General features: G+C 32.9%; 1 long non-coding RNA gene across 1 annotated transcript in view; it reads left to right on the top strand.

Annotated features, from left to right (window-relative positions):
* Positions 1 to 19,206, top strand: part of LOC142328233 (uncharacterized) — a 69,589-nt gene extending 50,383 nt beyond the window's left edge. The window contains exons 2-3 of the long non-coding RNA XR_012757232.1: positions 12,609 to 12,720; positions 18,196 to 19,206. This is a non-coding gene — a long non-coding RNA (uncharacterized LOC142328233). The remainder of the gene's footprint in view (positions 1 to 12,608; positions 12,721 to 18,195) is intronic.
* The last annotated feature ends 206 nt before the right edge of the window (positions 19,207 to 19,412 follow it).

The raw sequence follows: 19,412 nt of genomic DNA, 5'->3' as shown, positions 1-19,412 counted from the left end.
AGCATTCCAGGTAGAATACTTTATCTTTTTAGGATATGGTATTAGTCAACTGCTACCTTTTGACAAGAAATAGAATTTGAACCCCTTTTTTGGGTGCGGCTCAGAGTTGTAACGTAAATATTTAAAATTGTAACACTCTTTATGTGATAATCATTTTAAATGTCTCTTTAAAACAAGAAAAAGGTATAAATGAATAGTTGGTAAAACTGTCTGTACTCATAGTGGTGATGGGATAAAGTTTGGATTTTGAAAAAATTGCATTGATAATTTAAGGAACTGTTATTGCAAATAAATAAATTTATAAAAAGTTTATTAAATGGATATTATCAAATAAATTTATTTAAAAAAAAAATTATATTTAGCATATTTGCTTATTTACTTGCATTTCATTTTAATTACTTCTGTTCTTTGATAGTGTGTCCAGATGGTTGGAAAAGGATGATACTGCATTATTCAGTGATTCCCTAGTGATATTTTATGCTGATTCTTGAATTCTATTTTGTAAATCATCAATATCTTTTGGGGCTTATTATGATAAACAATAAATTTTAAGTGGCTCCATAAAAGTTATCTGATGGTGACAAGTCAGATGATCTCGCTGGGCATTCTATTTGACCCCTTCGGCCAATCCATCTTCCAGGAAAAAATGCATTTAAAATTTCACATACCTGAAGATCAAAATGAGGCAGGGCACTATCTTGTTGAAACTAAATGGTTTGGAAGTTGGCGTCAACAACATTTTGAATGTTTGGATCAATATGGTCAAGAAGCAGAACCTCATTTTCATTGCGTCTAAATTTCCATCAATAAATATTGGGCCTTTTAGTCTTCCACCAACAATATCTGCCTGCACATTTATTTTGACTGGATACTGTGTATTTGCCTCCTAATAGCAGTAGGAATAATTTCAGTCCAGTATTGACAATAATGGTGATTTACATTATTTTTAAAAAAATTTGGCTTAATCATTAAAATCTATCTTGTTTAATAAATTAGGATCTCCACAAATATTGTTCATTATAATTTCACAGAACTCAAGTCTTCAATTGTAGTCATCTTCATTAAGTTCTTGCACCAGATGATTTTTGAAGGGTTTGAATTTTCACTTTTTGATGTTCAAATCTGTGAACTTTGACTAATGTTATGTTCTTGTGCTGCTGTTCAAGTTGAGGAATGAGGATTCTCAATAAATTCTTACATAAACTCTAACAATTTATTATTATTTGTTGCAGATTTAGACCTCCCTGGTTTTCCGCTATTGTTAATGCTCCCTGTTTCTTCAAATCGCTTGATGATTTTTGACACTTACCTTTCGAAATAGGGTTACAATTATTAAATGTTCCATTGAACAATTCACAAATTTCATTATACGACCTAACTTTTATCACCAAAGCCTCTCATCATTAAAATTTTGAGCCTCTCCTGTTCACTAAGTGACATTGATAGCAATGTTAGTAGGTAACACAAAAAAATTAATTCAGTAAAAAACAATTGATAAAAAAAAATGTAAATAACAAAAGTGGCTTACAAATGCAGTAAAGGGAGATTTAATCAACTGATCACAATTAATTCTCATAAGAAATTAACAGTTAGTAATGAAACACTAAATAGAATATTACACAACAGTGAAATAAACTTGATTTTTGCAACACTGATAAGAGACCATCAATGATCAGATGATCAGCATGGTGACAATATTTTTATTTATTTACTCATTAAATTGGAACAAAAATAAATTTTTATGTTAAAAAATAACAATTTTTTAAAATTTAAATTTAGTTTTTAAAATAAATCTTAATTAAATTAGATTAAATTTTAATTTAATTAGTTTAATTTCTTTTTATTTAATTTTATTATTTGAATTTATTAAAATATGGTGGTCTGTACCAACATTTTGGGTACAGACATCATACCAACTGTTTATTTACACCATTTTTGTTCTCTTAAAGGTACTTTTAAAATGATGTATCATATAAACAGTGTTACCGTTTAAAATATTTGAGTCGCAACCCCTAGTCTTCGTGCTTCAACTACATTCATTACATCTAGTTCCTTGTATAATTCTTTTGTGTCTATTATTCTTCCTCCTTTACTCACTGTTATCACAAACTGGACCAAAAATCTTTCTTAATACTTTATTTACAGAAGCTACCAGTCTTCTTAATTTTTGTTTCTCCATATCATTGGTTCTGCTTCATGTAATAAAACAGGTTTCTCTGTTGTGTTACAGAATTTTATTTTAGTTATTAAGTTTAGTTGGTAGTTATTTGCAGCTTTCAGCTTTCAGTCTCCTATCATTAAAGTTTCTGCTTTTAACAAGTTTCTACTGTTCAGTATTAGCTCTTAAGTATTTAAACTTTGCCTGTTTCTCCAGTTACATTACCTTCACTTTCAATATTGTTGTGTTTTTCCTAAAAATAAATTTCTTCCAGTTTATGTATATTTTATTTTTTCAAAGTTTACTTTCAGATCCACTTTACACTAGTTTTTCAGGTCTCTTGTTTCTCAGTGCACAGCCAGGTTGTTTCCAAAAGCTAATGTGTTCATTTTTCCACCGATGCACACATATCTCTTGCTTATCTCTTTTAGCTAAATTGAAAAGCAGAACTGATGGTGTTTCTAATTTATTCATCTTTTCCTAAGGTTTTCCACTATTAATGCTGACATTAATTTTTTGTAGATTTCCCTTTCATGGAATCAGCCCTTGTTCTTCACCAAACAAGCTTTCTACACACATTTTTAAATACTTTGGAATTATTTTTAAGAAAACATTGTGAATCATAATTAGTTGTGATATCTCCTTTGTACGTATAAGCCTGTTTGTTGGCTTTCTTATTTATAGGTACACTAACTATTTCTTTCCATCCAGCTAGTATTCTCTTCTTCCTCTGATTTTTAAATCTGCCAGTATAATTAAACAATTTCTTCTTAATTTTAACATTTCTCTGGTTATTCTGTTACTGAGACCTTATGTTTTTAATACTTTGATTGCTGTTCTCCTCCTTCCTTTTTAATAAGCACTTCTACATGCAATTCAGTATTTTGGATTATTACTGGTATATCCCTTGTTAAATTTTTCTTCGTCATTCAGCAACTTCTCAGAATAATCTTTTCATATCCTGAAGCATTGATCAGTTTCTGCTGAAATAATCTATTCTTAACATCATATGTATGAAGCACAAATTCCTTTTTGAAAAATTTTGTTGATATGTAACAATCCTGAGCATTATTAGTAACTTTATCTACTTCTACCTGTTTGAGTATACCATCAATATATTTTTTTTCCTTCTAGCATCTTTTTTTGTGATGCTTTTATTTCTGAATGTGTAATGAATTTGTTCTCCTCTTGATTGATTTTTAGAAGCTTTTTCTTGCCCTTTTTTGTTCTACTTTTTGTTTTGTAAACTGAGGAAACTACTAATCTCAGCTAAAATACAAGAAAGAAAAATAAAAAAACAAGGAAAAGAAAAAATCAAATCATCAAAAAACCTTTAATTTAGAATTTAATAATGTATTTTTTTACTGTTAGTAATTTTTTTTGAGTTTTTTAAAATTTATTTTTATTTTTTTGGGTGTTGATTTTTTTACTTTGCGTTTAGGGTGTTAGGATATATTCAGTTTCCTACGGGTCCAAAGAGGGTTGGTGATATGGATGGGTTTATTTCAGGCTTTTAGTGATGCATTGAAGTTATTTAGATGGAATTTTCTTTCCTATTCTTTGGAAATTGTTTAATTTATTTTTTAATCTGTATTTTGGTATTAGTTATTTCTTTGTTGTTTTGGTTAATATTTCTTTTTAGTTTTAATTTTCTTAGATTTGTCTATGGCATGTTTTTTTTTGTTGCTCTGGGTTTGGGGTTATTTTGTCATAATTGCTGGTTGATCATCTAATTCTGTTTATTCCTTACTGGGTTGTAAGCACAGAATTTCTCAGAGAATTTTGTATGAAGTTGTTTTTTTTTTAACTATGCTTTGTTTTACTTTGTATTGTGAATCTTTTAATGTAATCATTTGGAATGTATCCTCATTGTTTATGATTTTCTATATGGAGGGTAGATGATTTTCTATATGAATATTTTCTATATTCTTCTCTATTTCTCCCCTTGCAAAGCTTTGCTTCCTTACTTTGTAACTTTTATCTGGGATCAGAATTTTTTAATTTTTTGTTCATTCTCTTTATCCAGTTCTTTTTCTTGATTCTCTTTAAAATAACTCTTTAAAATTCTTTTCTAAATTTATCCTAAATCATAATAAATTGTCTTGCTCTTTTATTCTATTACAATATTCTGATTCATTTCTCCTTTTGTAGATTTTATTGACTATTCTCTAATTTTTATTAAGATCAAAAGATGTTCTAATCTGCGTTCTATCTGCCTTGTTAAATTGCTTCTAATATTTGTAACGTTACTTCTGTTTCTCTGGTCAACCAGTACATAATCTATTTGATTTCTAATATTTTCCTGAGTGAAATCCAAGTTACCTTATGTATGTACTTTCTTGGAAAAGCTATATTCATGATTTAAAATTACCTTCAACTGTCACATTTAGCAGTCACACTCTGTTCAAGTTTGTTTCTCTCTAGAGGTTTTTTGTACCAGCCTCCTCCTTTCACATTATATGTCTTCCTGTCTGCGTTCACATCACCCATCACAAGCCGTAAATCATATCGTGGGAGTTTATTGATTAACTGCTAAAAAATTTAACTTTCTCTTCTGCCTCATCTTGTTCTTTTGAAACAAAAAAACTAATTATGGGCATATTCTTGAACTTCATTTTAGTCCCAAGTCCCTATCTGTAAGTTTTTTGATAAATGATTTTTTATTTTTGGTTTCAAATCTTGTAACTGTTGTAATATTTCTGTTTACTGCAAAGTCTACACAGTCCAACCAAATTACACCGAAAAAACAAATTACCTGGACTTTTATAAGTGGAAATGGTAAAGAGGCTTATAATAAATGTAAAAAAATAAATGCATGAGCGAAGTGGTGGAGTGGAGATTTGAAAAAAAAATTTTCCAATACAAAAGTTGTAGATCATGGAAAAATCTACAACTTTTGAGGTCAGTTTTTAACATAACCAGAAAAATTTCTGAGAAAAATCATTTTTTTTGTTTTTTATTTTCCATTTCCACAAAATTTTTTTAATTTTGATAAAACTTATTGAAAGTATACCTTTCTGTGTCTTAAATAAGCACAAATTTTTTTGATATCAAATTTCGCCGGAAATCATAATAGTATCAGTTTTCACCTTTTTTCAACCCCCGAAATCAACCCTCCACCACTCCTACTCACTCATTTATTTTTTTTTACATTTATTATAAGACTCTTTAACATTTCCACTTATAAAAGTCTAGGTAACAATTTTTTTATTTCCTCTAAATGGATTATTTCTATCGGTCTAACAATCAGAAATCCACTGTCTTATATTCTGGGTAAAATTTTACTCCAAAATTTATGTAATTTTTGTGTATAATTTAAATCACAAATTATTTTGTCGCAAAAGATTTTTTTTTCTGTTGCTAGTTTTTTCTTTTCATAACGCCCTTTATTTATTGATTTAACATCATTCTACATCGAGCAACCCAATAAAGATTACTTTTCATAGTGTGTGAGTGGGCTTGATTTAAGCTGATTCCAGACCTTCTATGTTACTATTAGTAGCCCAGATTACCAAGTCATCAGCATGGATTAGAGCTTGAATATCAGGGATAAACTGAACCACTGTGAGTACATGGTTAATCATCAGGTTAAACAAAGTTGGATTGATTAGTGAGCCTTGTGGTAATCCCTGCCTTGTCTGTTTAAAGGATGACGCAGCCTTGGTATATTTTACTCTTATGTACCTTTGGGCTAGGAAGGAGCGAGTTGCTTTATACATGTTTCTCCTAATTCTGAGGGGCTGTAGTTTGCTAAGAAGTCTTCTTCTCCAGACCCTGTCAAAGGCAGTGCGAAAATCAATAAACACTGCCAATGTGATTTGCTGTCTTTGAAAGCCATCCTTTATCTCTTGAACCAACTGGCTACCTGCTCAACAGCATCTCTCTGTTTCCTAAATCCTGATTGCCGGTCGGACATAAGTTGGTTATTTTCTACTTCTGCCTGAAGTCTAGTAAGCAGAATTTTTTCATACACTTTAGAAAACACGCTCGTAAGTGAATTGGGCCAGAAATTTGCTAGTAGATTTGATTCTTTATCTTTTTTGGGGATAGGAATCACCGATGCTTTGTGCCATTCACAGGGGTAGTGCTTTTTCCAAATGTTGTTGAGAAAGTTCAGGATGGTTGTGCAAGCTTTATCCCCAAGGTGTGTTAAAAATTCAGCTCTGATTCCATCTGGACCTGGCCTTTTCCCGACTTTTGTTTCTTGCAAAGCAAAATTTAACTCGTAAATATCAAAATATTTATACATGAAGCTTGTCCTTTCCTCATCATTTGGTTACCTAAGCACAACATTTGTCTTTGGCGATCTGTTCTGTTTGCATGGAGTAAAATTACTTAATTTTGGCATAATGCTTGCAAAAGTAGTTTGCTACGCCAACATTAATTGTGAACAGCTTGTCTCCCTTAGAGAAGGGATTTTTCTTTTTTGAACAATGGTCATTATTGAGCTTAGGAATGAACTTATAAGGCACAAAGTAAAGGCACTTATGTGCCTTTACTCTGTCTTTTCTGAAATCCATATCATTCAAAACTATCTGTATATTTCACATTTACAGTGAATTGTTTGCTTTTTGATAACTGCAGTTTTGTGTTTTAGTATAAGTCTATCCTCCTCAGATCCCATTCTTTCTGCTTGCTTTCTTACAAAGTCCCGCTCATCTTTTAAATGCTGAAGCTCTTCTGTCCAAAAAGGGGAGAAGTATTTCACCTTACCCCTAACAGGAGCTTTTTTGGTGGCTTTCAGGAGTGCTTCTCTCTAATCCTAGAACAACTATTAATAACTCTGTCACCCAAATCTTGAGTCACTAGGTTTCAACAGTTTCCCTGTAGAACTTCCAGCCTGCTTTTTTACAATTCCATTGCAGTCCTTTTGCTGGCAAGTTATCCAGAATCTTTATCTGGCTGACTAGAATTACCGAAAGTATTTGGTGCCCAAAGCCACTTTGACTTGGCAGCAGGGTGTGTTCAAGAAACGATGATAGAACCATGTGAACAAGAACTACATCTGGATGTGAAGTTCCACTTCTATAAGCGAGAAACGTTGGTCCATTGGTATAATTTTCTATGAAGTGTATAGGGAACTGTATAGTAGCTAAACGGTCATCAATAATTCTTCCTAGCGCATGTGTTGGTATATCCCCAATTAGTTGAATGGGTGATCCCATTCAACTGTGTCACCCATGATGACACAGTGGTGATCCCACATGTTTTCCAGACAGCTCAGATCTGGTTGATTTCTTGGAGGGTTGTAAACAATTATAAATCTGCATCTGAATTCTTTTTTCCATATTTCCAGCTCTGCCATATCTAACTTGTCCATGTTATTCATTGTTTTATTTCTTTAAAGAGGACAATGATTGAGCTCTTGGCCACCACTCTAGACCTCTTCAAGACATGTTTGGTAACCCTGCAACTGAAAATTGGACTAAGCTATGTTGCTAGTTTATTGATATTTTTTATCTGCTAGTTCTTCAGCTTGTAATATTTCAAAAGAAACCATATTTCAAAAGGTTTGTGTAATAAAACTGTCTGTATATTATAAATAGTAATGTAGTGTAATATATATACATTACACTACTTGTAAAATTACATAAAAAATTAATTAAATTACATTTAATTACATATTATAAATACACAACATAACAAAATAAAATCTTGATAAATACAATAAAACAAAATTTGTTAAAACTTTGGATATAAACTTTAAAATCAATTCAAATCAAAATGGAATTAAAATTAAGAACATTTTTCCTTTTAAATTTAAAATTTAAGTTCTAAAATCAGAATTAAAAGTTAAAATTAAAGTTAAAGGTTAAAAATTCCATATATAAAAATATGTTGTCAAATAATAAAAATATTAATGAAAAGTTAAAATGATAAATATGTTTAAAAAAATGAGCCAATCACACACACATATTCATTCTTTTTTAACTTATTTATCATTTTAACTTTTTATTAATATTTTTATTACTTGACGACATATTTTTATATATGGAATTTTTAACTTTCTAACTTTAACTTTTAATTTAAGGAAACAATTTCTTTTTAACAAATTTTGTTTTATTGAATTTATTAAGATTTTATTTTGTTAATAAAATGTGTATTTTTAATATGTAATTTTATGTGAACATTTAAAAGATTGGATCAGCTGAAGCTGCCAGAAAATTGTGAAAGTACTCTTGTGTATGTATAATGATATAAGGTAAGTGTCATCCTACCTACTTTAATTTTATTCTGTACTTGTTAGATCAAGTTATTTATTATATTTGTATTATAGTACAGAGGAATAAGAGTCATAAAATTGACTTAAAAGAGTCTCAAATTGACTTATTCATAAAGGTAAAAAATACATATATGTAAAAGTAACAAAAAAATAAATAATAAAGCCAATAATAAATGTAAATGTAGAGATCCACCAATCTTAAATACATCATGTAGGGATGGCTTAAATGAAGTTTCTGTTCAAAAAACAATTCTTCTAATAAATTGTTTAACTGTTCAGATTAAAAGTTAGTATAAGGGTAAATCACTTCCCAGTATTACTTTTTAAATGGATATTTTTTTTGTTCAGGTATCATTTCTGTACAATGTTGGAAGTTAGGTATACTTCTGAATGAACATATACCTTTGAAAGTTTAGTGATGGTTATGTTCATGGGAGATGAAACGCATTATGATTGTCAGATACTGTCAACCAACAAAATTTTCACCACTAGGCTGATAATCAAAAATTAATATATGAAGGATGACTGCTTAGGTAGAAAGTGACGGTTTGGTGTGGTACTTAATTTCATAGAATCTAGCCTCATAGATCTTCAAAACTGTGACAACTGTTACACTTATAGTAGGAAATTATCATCAAATAGTAAAACAGTATGTAGTATTACTATTAGTATTGTTGTCATTGCAGAATTGATTGTTTTACAGGGTGGTTTCAGTAGGATGGAGGGTGTACTCATATAACTATTAGCATTGTGTTATCACAAAATTGATTGTGTACGATGTGATTTCAACAGGATGGAGGGTGTGCTCATATAACAAGGACTACTATGGCTGTGTTAAGGGAAATGTTCCAAAGCTGGTGTTGTAGCCTGTGACCCAATTGTTATTTAGATTTAACTGCATATGATTACATTCTCTGAGGTTACCTGAAAGTAAAATTTTTGCTACAAAGTCCAGAAACTGAAAACAATGAAACGCAGGAGAAGGGGTGAAGTAACAGTTACCCCAAGTTACAGTGACTCCTAAAGGAACCTGAAGCTAAGATGCAGCAGTGTGTGGAATGATGATGGACATCTAAATATAATCTTTAAAAATTAATCTTTTAAGTATGGACTATCCTGTAATAGTATTTTTTAAATATATTCGGAGAAATAAGAATTGTTATTTTGTTTAAATATCATCAGGTATCTTTTGGACACTCACTATAATATGCTGGAATGGATTGATTTTTTCTCATATAAATCAGCTAGAAGATGAAGACAATTCTACATAAAGCACGTAACATAAATTCTGGAATACAGTAAATTTTCTGAGATTAAAAGATTAATGCAGAATAGAAAAAAAATTGAGTATTGCATTAAACCAGTGAAGTTTTGATGATGTTTGTAAGGAACTAATAATAACAATGACTAATAATCTAATCATTTGTTTTTTGTTGTTTTCTTGCGATGGGACCTCCTAAAAATCACGCATGCATAGTTCTGACTTTTTTCTTTTCCAAAATTCTTTATCTTTTCCCTGAACTTTTCTCTTCTTTGTTTGGTCCCTTACCCTGCGCTTCATTGTCGATTTCAATACCCATCACTATTCATGGGGTTCACCATCATGTTCTTCCCGAGTTGATCGATTGACTGAGGCAGAACTTACATCTCTGCTTATTGAACAATGGCTCATACATGTTGTATCATCTTCATCAGGTACATTTTTGTGCATCAATCTGTCCTTGTGTTCAGCAACTCCACTCCCATGTCTTACCTGGCGCCATTTCTAAAAACATCTTTGGAAGCGATCACAGATCGATTGTTATCTCAGCCGGTAATAGTGATTTGCCTCAGAGTCAGCCATGCAGACGGGTGTTTTAGAAAGAAGACTGGATTAGGTACAAGGATTTCTTTAGCCAATATGACAAATAGTTGTAGGGGGATCTACCAGCTTGCCAAGTTTACACACCTGATATTTGGTTGTGCAAATAAATTTATCCCTTTAACATCTGGAAAGCCAAGGTAGCCTGCTGTTCCTTGGTGGTATGAAGACTGCAGGAATGCACTAAAGGATTTCAATCTAAGACCTATGACTGAATTGCTCTGCTCTGTCTAAACTACGAGGGCTGTTGGCATCAAGTGTTTCGGTGTACTAAACAGAAATCGTGGATGAATTATGTCAATACCATTTCTTGAACAACTCCATCATCGGTTGTGTTGAGAAAAGTTCGGGCCATGTGTGAATCAGGACAGTCACCGCAGCCAATTGGATTGGTAAACAATGGCATTCTCGTCACCATGCAAATTGATGTAGTTAACATGTTTGGAAACTCACTTAGACTGGTTACATTCACATCGTCTTGCTGTCCTGAGTTTGTGAGATATAAGTTACAGGTAGAAAATATCCTGTTTGTGATTGGAGACGCACAAAATGAATTAACATACCCTTTTCTTATAATGAGATAAGGTATGTCGAATAATTCTTGTGACACTTCCCCCAGAAATGATAATATCAGGCTAAATATGTTATTACACCTCCTAAGTATTTCACTACAACATCGTATCTATAATAAAATATTTTCTGATCAAGTTTTTCCAGATTCTTTGATGCAGTGTTCCCTAGCCAGCATCTTAATATCAGGAATAGTCTAGACTTACTGCTTTGCTAGGCATCAGAGCTCAGCATCTTTTCTTAGCTCTAAATATATAATTTCATGCAGTTCTTATTGTTGATCCATGATATTTCCCCGCTTGGCGGCCTTTTCTTGTTAATTACTGCTTTAGTCTTTATCTGTATCATAAGAACACAAATCTGGTATATTACGAGAAAAATTTTATAATATAAATAGCGTGAATTGTGGTGCCATAGTTTATAGGAAACATTAATTCTGTAGGTTGTGCTTTTGTGGTTGGCAATAGAACATACATGTGTGGCCTTCCCAGCTTTGTCAGTGTTTTTGTTGCGGAGCTGTATGCTATTATTAAGGCTTTAAATATAATTAGCCCAACATTTATACATGTACTTGTATGTTCAGATTCTATGAGTGCTTTACAGGCGATTAGTGACATGTACTCCAGACACCCTGTCATCTGTGATATACAGTGTTTATGACTATAACAAACAAGTGACTCAGTGTTTCTGATAAGGGTGATGATTGAGAAAATGAATGGAATGCTCCCATCAACAATGAACTTTGTTCTGTTATCATCGTGGAGCTCCTGATGCAGGAATAACTGTCGTGAGGAAGTGCTGTTTGCGAATTGGCACACTAGGCTCACTCATGGATGTCTAATGACTCAGACCAATTTGTTTGTATTTGCTGTGACTGCCAACTAACTGTGCAAAACATCCTTGTGGATTGTCAGTTAAGTGGCATTGCGTCAGAAGATTAAACTAACTTCCAAGATATTTAAGGAAACAGTGAGACGATGTTATTGAATGTTTTATGTTTTCCTGGGGGGTGTCTGTTTATATTAAAATATTTGAGTTTACTGTAGTGTGTTTGAGCTTTTTTTGTCATTTGATGTACGGCAGATGGTATATTTATTGTTTTAATTTAGATTGTTAATGTTATTTCATTTTTAACATACGTCACAGGCATTTTCCATGTATGCTGTGTCTTTATATTACTGGGTTTTAGTGGTTTCTAATTAATTGTTAATTTTAATATTTATTTATTTATTTGTTATATAAATATCATGTCTGGGTGATGATAATGATACTTCATTGTATGCCCAGTAGTGTTTCCTTTTCTGTTTCTCTGAAAATTTAGATTCATTTACTAGTTTACTGAAAGCTTGTTTGTCAAAAATAATTTCTTTGGAAATATTTGGTAATTTTAGATCGTTTTTCAATTTCTCTGAATCAGCTTAGTTTAGTTTTCTATTTTTCAAAAACGTTAAATATTTATTTTTTATATTTTCAACTTATACTAGTTTTTTCTTGTGAAATTCTGTAGACCTTCTATACTATATAATACCCTCCTGTTTTACAGTTTTACATCATCTTAATGTTTTTGAATAAGGATTTTTTATGGTAATGTTTCTTGTAAGACAATAAACTATTTCCATTTTTTTGTGATCTGACTTTAATTCCTTCTTTTTTTAAAACATTTGGGTGTTATTTCACCTAAATATTTTAAGTTTTTTGGCTCTTTTGATTGACTTTTTTTAAATTTTCATTGTTTGTTTTCAACTTTTATTAATGGAAAACCATTTTGTTTTTTGTATTATTTTCTGAATTTACAGATGTGAAGTTACCAAAGTTCTTCTTGTGCTGTTATTGAGACCTCCTCCACTGAGGTTATCACCAGGATTAGCTACATTGTTAGAAAAATATACATGGCAAAACAACCACCTGGTAAGTGTTAGAGATGTGAACAGAACTTTAATGATTAGTTGTATAATTTTTTTTTTTATTTGTCTTGTTTGAGAAGAGCTCATAAAGGAACTCCCTACCAGTTGCTAGGTTGATCCAAATGAAATCAAGCAATAACTGTTGTTAGATTTAAAAGAAAAAAACAGTTTTTTTTATCAGAATCTCCAGGTGTACTGGTACATTGTTACAGTTCAGCAGGTGTGTTTCCTGTACAGAAAGGTAGACTGCAAAAGATTTGTTGATGTATTAATGTCTTGAGCCGGAGTTTGGAATAATGGATTTAAAGGAGTTTGGTGGAGAGGCTTTCTCTTGCTTGTGTGGATGCTATAGAAAACTATTCCTCGTAGTTCTGTTCAGGAGAGAATTGCTCCGTGGTGGAAAAGAGAGTTTTCTGATCTGAAGCAGTCTGTGAGTCATCTTGTAAGCTTCTCTATATGAGGGTGACTCTGAGCGACGACAGAACTCGCTTCAGAGTATAGGGATTTGGGGGTATTTTCATATGATTTGAACAGTAAAAAGGGATTCTTAATGATTCTTTCATGCAGGATCAGGATAATAAGGATCCCTGGGGTGTCATTTAGAGGATTTTGGATTTGTAGAATAAATGAAAGAAAGACGTTCTTCTGTCTGCTCTTTCGACTCAGCAAGGTGTACTGATTGACAGAACAGAAATATTAAGCACTCTGTTGAATGATTTATTGTCAGATAGTGGTGTGGAGGGTGATTGTCAGTATCATCTGTATTTTCGGCATGAGGTCATTTCTTTTCGTATCTTTGGAGATTACTGAGGCTGAGGTGTGGTAGGTTTTTTTGCAGTTTTCCAAGGTATAAAGCTCCTCGGCATGAGGGAATCTCTGTGGAACTCCTTGTTCGCCATTGGGCATAAGTGTAGATGCAGTAACGAAGGTTCTGAATAGAATGCTTTTTGCTGTCTATTTTTTGCTTTGTTGGAAAAGAGGTGTGATTAAGCTTTTTTTAAAGGTTGTGACAAGGATCCTCTGATGGTTCTGTCAGTGCTTGATAAGGTGTTTGAGGAGGTGTTATATATTTTTGGATTAATTGAAGGTTAACCTGGAAAAATCTCTTGATGGACCAGTATGGTTTTCAACTGGGGAAAAGAACAGAGGATGCAATTTTAAAAGTGATTGTCATCATTACTAACTTTGACTCTGCATATGTCCTGGTTATATTTTTGGATATATCCAGGGCATTTAACAACTTGTGGTAGCCCTCTGCCTTGTATCAATTACAACAGTGGGCGTGTGTGCGTGATGAGATTGGGGTGCTAGAAAAAGTTACTTTTGTAACCGATATGTAGTGCTTCATTATGTTGGCATTGAGGTGAGTAACATACTGTCCAAGGTATGTACGCAAGGGAGTGTGCTGGGCTCTCAGCTTTGGGTTGTGGAGTTTGACTCTCCCATGTGGTTGAGGTCGCCCAGTGAATGTTGTGCGCTTATGCTGATGATGGCTTCTGTTGGTCAAAGGAGACTTGTGGAATGAAGTCGAATTTCGGGCAACTCAACCCTGTAGAGTATTAGAAGTGTAGAGCAATTAACACAAAATGGTATTTAGCCCTGAGAAGACCACCATGATGCTGCTGAAGGTCCGTTTCTCCACTATGCGGCAAGCCTGTGTTTTGATGATCGCCTTCAAATGGTACTTGGGTATACTCCTTGATGAGCATTTCAGATTCAAGGAGTGCTTTCAGAATGTCGCTAAGAAGGCGTGTGATGTCTTCTTTGGCATTTGTAAGGTGGTCCACCCCGATCGCTGTCTAAATTTTAAAACAATGAGAATTTTATGTAAAGGTGTATGCAAGGCGATTATGCTTTACATAGCACTTATTTGGCCAACCAGAATGAGGTATAAAAGCTACTGCGATATTCTGTTGAGAGCTTAGCGTCTCCTGTTACTTACTTTGACAATGGGGGACTATGGGACTATTTCGCGTGAGGCAGTTGTAGTTATATTTGGTGTTAAACTGATCCAAATTATTGGACACCAACCTGATTGGGTTAGCAATATACTGTTGCCTTTGTTTAGGTTGCCTTCATAGTCTGCCGTTGCCCTTGTGATTGGTTTTCAAAGATTCACTTGACCAGGTAATGCCCAAGCTCTGTCAATTAATGTCTTTGATGTGTTAATTGATCAGAATTGTTTACTCTTAATTCATTGACCAGGTGCTGTTACAGAACAATATACTTTCTTCTACGCTGCTGAATGTCTTCTTCTGGATACTGAAGTTGAAATTACTTTCATTAATCTTGAAGACTGTCCGATTTTAATATAGTCCATTTCATTCGTGAGTTTAAATCAACGTTAAATTATTTGCTCTAATTTAATTTGAAATGTCCTAACAATTCAGTTCCTTTCATTAACGATTGAAATCGAAATTGATATCGTCCTCCTACCAACTTTGCCAGTTATGTGTTTACACAATGAAATCCCTTTTTAAAAAAATCCCTTCTGCATGCCGGAAGGCGGAGGTAGATTTCACTGGTGCTAAGTAAGGGATAAAAAAAGATTTTCATCTTAAAGTGAAAAATTTCAAATTTACTCAATACGACAATGGTTGCATGCGAAAAAAGTTTCACTTGTTTAGCATACAATAAGCCCCCCCATCTTCTTACAATTTCAGCAACATTTTGGTCATCCCTTGCCATAAGTGTTGGTGATATCAAAATTTGTTTCAGACAAAAGTTTTAGGTAATGTTTAGAGGACTAAGGACCACTTTAAACGGATTTGATACTGTGCCTATTAAGGGAGTTATGATATTTTTTGTCTCTGAAACCCTATTTTTCTACCCTGTGGGCCAATGGTTGGTGATATGAAAAAAACTTTACTAAGATAAGTTTTAGGCCCCTATAACAAAAAAATAATAGGAACGTTGTTTTAATTTTGTCTTTTTTATCAAGCCCTCCCATTTCCACCCCCATAGATCGATTTTTTCCAATAATGAACTTGACCGAGATTTTGGGTGTATAATTCTGTGTATATTCTGTGTATAAATTTGAAAGTGATTGGTGGAAAATTACGGCAGTTATTGTGTACACAAGAAAGTGGAAAAAAATATATATATATATTATTACTTAAATTTTCTGCCATAACTCGGCTATTTGTTAATCAATTTAAAAAATAAATAAATTGTAATTATGTTCAAAATAAAAGGCTTAAAATTTTATAAAATAACATAAATTTTGATAAAACTAATATTTACGGATATAATGGATTGAAAAATAAACATGACTGCCATTTTGTAATTTGCAAAGGTAATTCCTGATGTTTTTATAATTTTAAAACTTTATTACCAAGACACTTACCAAATATTAATGTGATCCCTCTATCCAAACTTGAGATATAAATTATTATATAAAAATAACAAAATGGCCGACAGATGGAGAATGAAGGAGAAATCGCCATTTTTTCCTAAGGATACCTTTTGTTTAATTTTTAAAAGTAGAATCTGAAAAAGTATAGCCAGCCAACCATTTAGGAAATATTTTTTTTTCAAGGTCCGATCGGTCGCGAAATAAAAACCCGCGCAAAAATCGGATAAACCTTTGCGCATATGTGTTGCGCAGCGTCTCTAGTACGGTCTTCAATCACTTCGTTTAGTTCTGAACACGCAGCTAGCAAGTAAACATATCTACAACAATAGCATCTTCCACCAAGTGTGAAGTGCGTGCGGTAATTCGATTTCTTCAGGCTGAGGGGTGTAATGCGGCTGAAATTCATCGATGAATAAGTAATGTGTACGATGAAACTTCAATGAGTGACAGAAAAGTGTGACAATGGTGCAGGAACTTTAAAGCAGGACGTACAGATGCTCATGATGCATCCGGTCAGGAAAGGAAGCGAGTGTCAACCGATGATCTCGTTGAGCGAGTGGATGAGGCAATTCGAGAAAATCGTCGGTTCGCAATTTCTGTACTGAATGATTCGTTTCCTGAAATTTCAAGGTCAGCTCTCTACACTATTGTGAGTGAGAGACTTCAGAACCGCAAACTGTGTGCGAGATGGATTCCCAAGATGCTATCCGACCATCACAAAACAATGAGAATGGACGCCTCCCTAACGTTTCTCCAGCGCTACCACAATGAAGGAGAAGATTTTTGAACAAAATTGTCACAGGCGACGAGACATGGATCCATTTCGAAACTGAAGAACAGTCCAAACAGTGGATGCATTCTCATTCTCCCAGTAAACCAAAGAAGTTCAAGCAAACCTTCTCCAACAGAAAGTGTATGGCTACTCTGTTCTGGGGTCAGAATGGAGTTCTCTTGGTGGAATTCATGGAACGTGACACCACCATCACTGCAGCCTCATACTGCGTGACTCTTCAACGTCTACGAAGTGCAATTCAGAATAAGCGGAGGGGAATGTTGTCATTGGGCATTGTCTTTCTCCATGACAATGCTTGGCCGCACACAGCAGCTGCAACAAAGAAGCTCCTGCAGCGTTTTCGTTTGGAAGTGTTTGATCACCCACCATACAGCCCGGACTTGGCTCCATCCAATTTTCACCTCTTTGCTCACATGAAACGCTGGATAGGAGGACAACATTTTGGCACAGACATCGAGATGCAGACCAGCATAGAAACATGACTGAAAACACAGGCGGCTCCGTTCTATGACGAGGGTATTGGAAAGTTGGTACCACGCTACGACAAATGTCTAAATCGGAGTGGGGACTATGTAGAGAAATAGTGTAACTATGTAAGTAATTGTTTCAAATAAAAAAATGTTATTTTCACTGTAGTTTTAATTTTGTGACCGATCGGACCTTGAAAAAAAATTACAGTTAATATTTTACAAATAATGTGCATTTACTTATTTAATATTAATAATACAATTATTAATTAATTAATTTGACGTACATGTTAATAATTTAATGGTGTATAGTAGGGCATTAATATTTTAAGTTAACTAACAAGTACAATTATTCAACTGTAGATGGAGAAGTCTTGTGTAGTATTTTAAATCATGAAAGTCTTATGTTGTACTAATTAATATTCTATTTTAAACAATGGATACAGCTGCATTACATTGTATCACACGGTAGTTTTCTTAGAATATAGTGATATAAGTGCATGACTTATGGAATGCAATACGTCAAGTAATTTACTGTATCATAATTTTCACGCGCGTGCGCACACCCACACACGCGCGCGCGCGCACGCTAGTGAAGTTGTATATTATGTTACAAAATTAATATTCCTATCTTATTTTTTTCTTCAACCATAAAATTTTATCAAGCAGAATTAGTAAGATTTTTTCCCTAGTAATAATTTCACTTAATAATAAAAATGTTTTAGTAATTTGAACAAAGTGTAATTTTTTTGCTTGTAAAATAAAAAAAATTTTTTTTCCCTTTAAAATATATGACAAATATATACTGCTAAATTTTATGATCATTTTTTAAAAATTATTTGTATGTGTAATAATTTGTTTCAGTAAACTGGCTTGATGAAGAGTTATTCCTTTTTTTTACAGTCTCTTGCACTTGCTTGCGAGGCACAAGATGGTGAAGCATTACATGAGACTGAAGGACAGCTTTGGCCTTTTCTTAACAGTGAACAAAAACAAATTTTATGGTGTCTTGTAGATACTGTTGCTGTTACTGATTGAAATCAACGTATTTTTTTAACATGCTGTGAAATTTTTTCTGTTTTTTTGCCCCTTTTTTTTATTAATTTAAAAAAATCTGTTTTGATGATTAGAGCCACTATAAGTTAACAGCATACCTAGCTTTCACTGGCATTAAAGTTCTCAAACAACTGTGATAAATTGCTGATTAAACTCTACAAAATCATTTCCACAATGAGGTGGTAAAAGTTCTTTCCATACATGTCTCCTATTGCTTAATATTACTCGCTTCCATGACAAATATTTTCCGTTGCATTCTTTTGTATTGATTGTTATCTTGTAGAACAAGCTTTTCTTGAAATTTTGTTGCACTTTTAGTGCTTTTTATTGGTTTTTCAAAAGTGATTTAAGATAGTTGGGCATTAAAGTTTGCAACATTCCAAGGTTCATATACTGTAAAATGGATGTCATGTTAGGAGGCAGAAACACAATTTCTACATTTACACATGAGTAATTTATTACATAAGATTGGCCAGTGGTGATATTTAAAAGTAACAAAACTTTAAAGCTAACGTTATTTTATTCGTAGGATCTTTTTATTGATGTTTGAGAGTAGGTTGTAAACCGATCTTCAAAAAGCAGTATTGTTATTTGTGCTCTCCTGTTTCAGCTCAAATGACTGGTGACTCTTGGTGATTGAATCCTCTGAGAGCTGTAGGATTTTGACTGCAGTTTATGTCTTCTGCATTGGTTGGCAATTGCCTTTGAAATTTCTTCTTGCTAAAATCATGATTCGTTCTTTTGATGCCAGAAACAACTTTTTTTTTATCTTACATGAAATGCTTTTGTGGCATATGGCTTTCAAAATATATTATTATATTTTTTCCATAATATTCTTCATCTAAAATTTTAATAAATTAATATTTACATTTGTTAGTAGCTATTGATGAATGCTTGCAGCTTTATTGTCACTTTTCAAAGTGGAAAAAATCTAAGCCTTTCTTCTAGTTGCGAAGGTCTCAAATGAAATGCAGTTGTGATTGCACCATCCGTTAGTCATTTTCTCACTTTGATGTCTCGTAGAT

The sequence above is a fragment of the Lycorma delicatula genome, chromosome 7 (assembly GCF_047948215.1).
Source record: "Lycorma delicatula isolate Av1 chromosome 7, ASM4794821v1, whole genome shotgun sequence".
Classification (NCBI taxonomy): Eukaryota; Metazoa; Arthropoda; class Insecta; order Hemiptera; family Fulgoridae; genus Lycorma; species Lycorma delicatula.
Note: the sequence above shows the minus strand (reverse complement) of the source record. Positions and strands in the feature narration are given on the sequence as shown.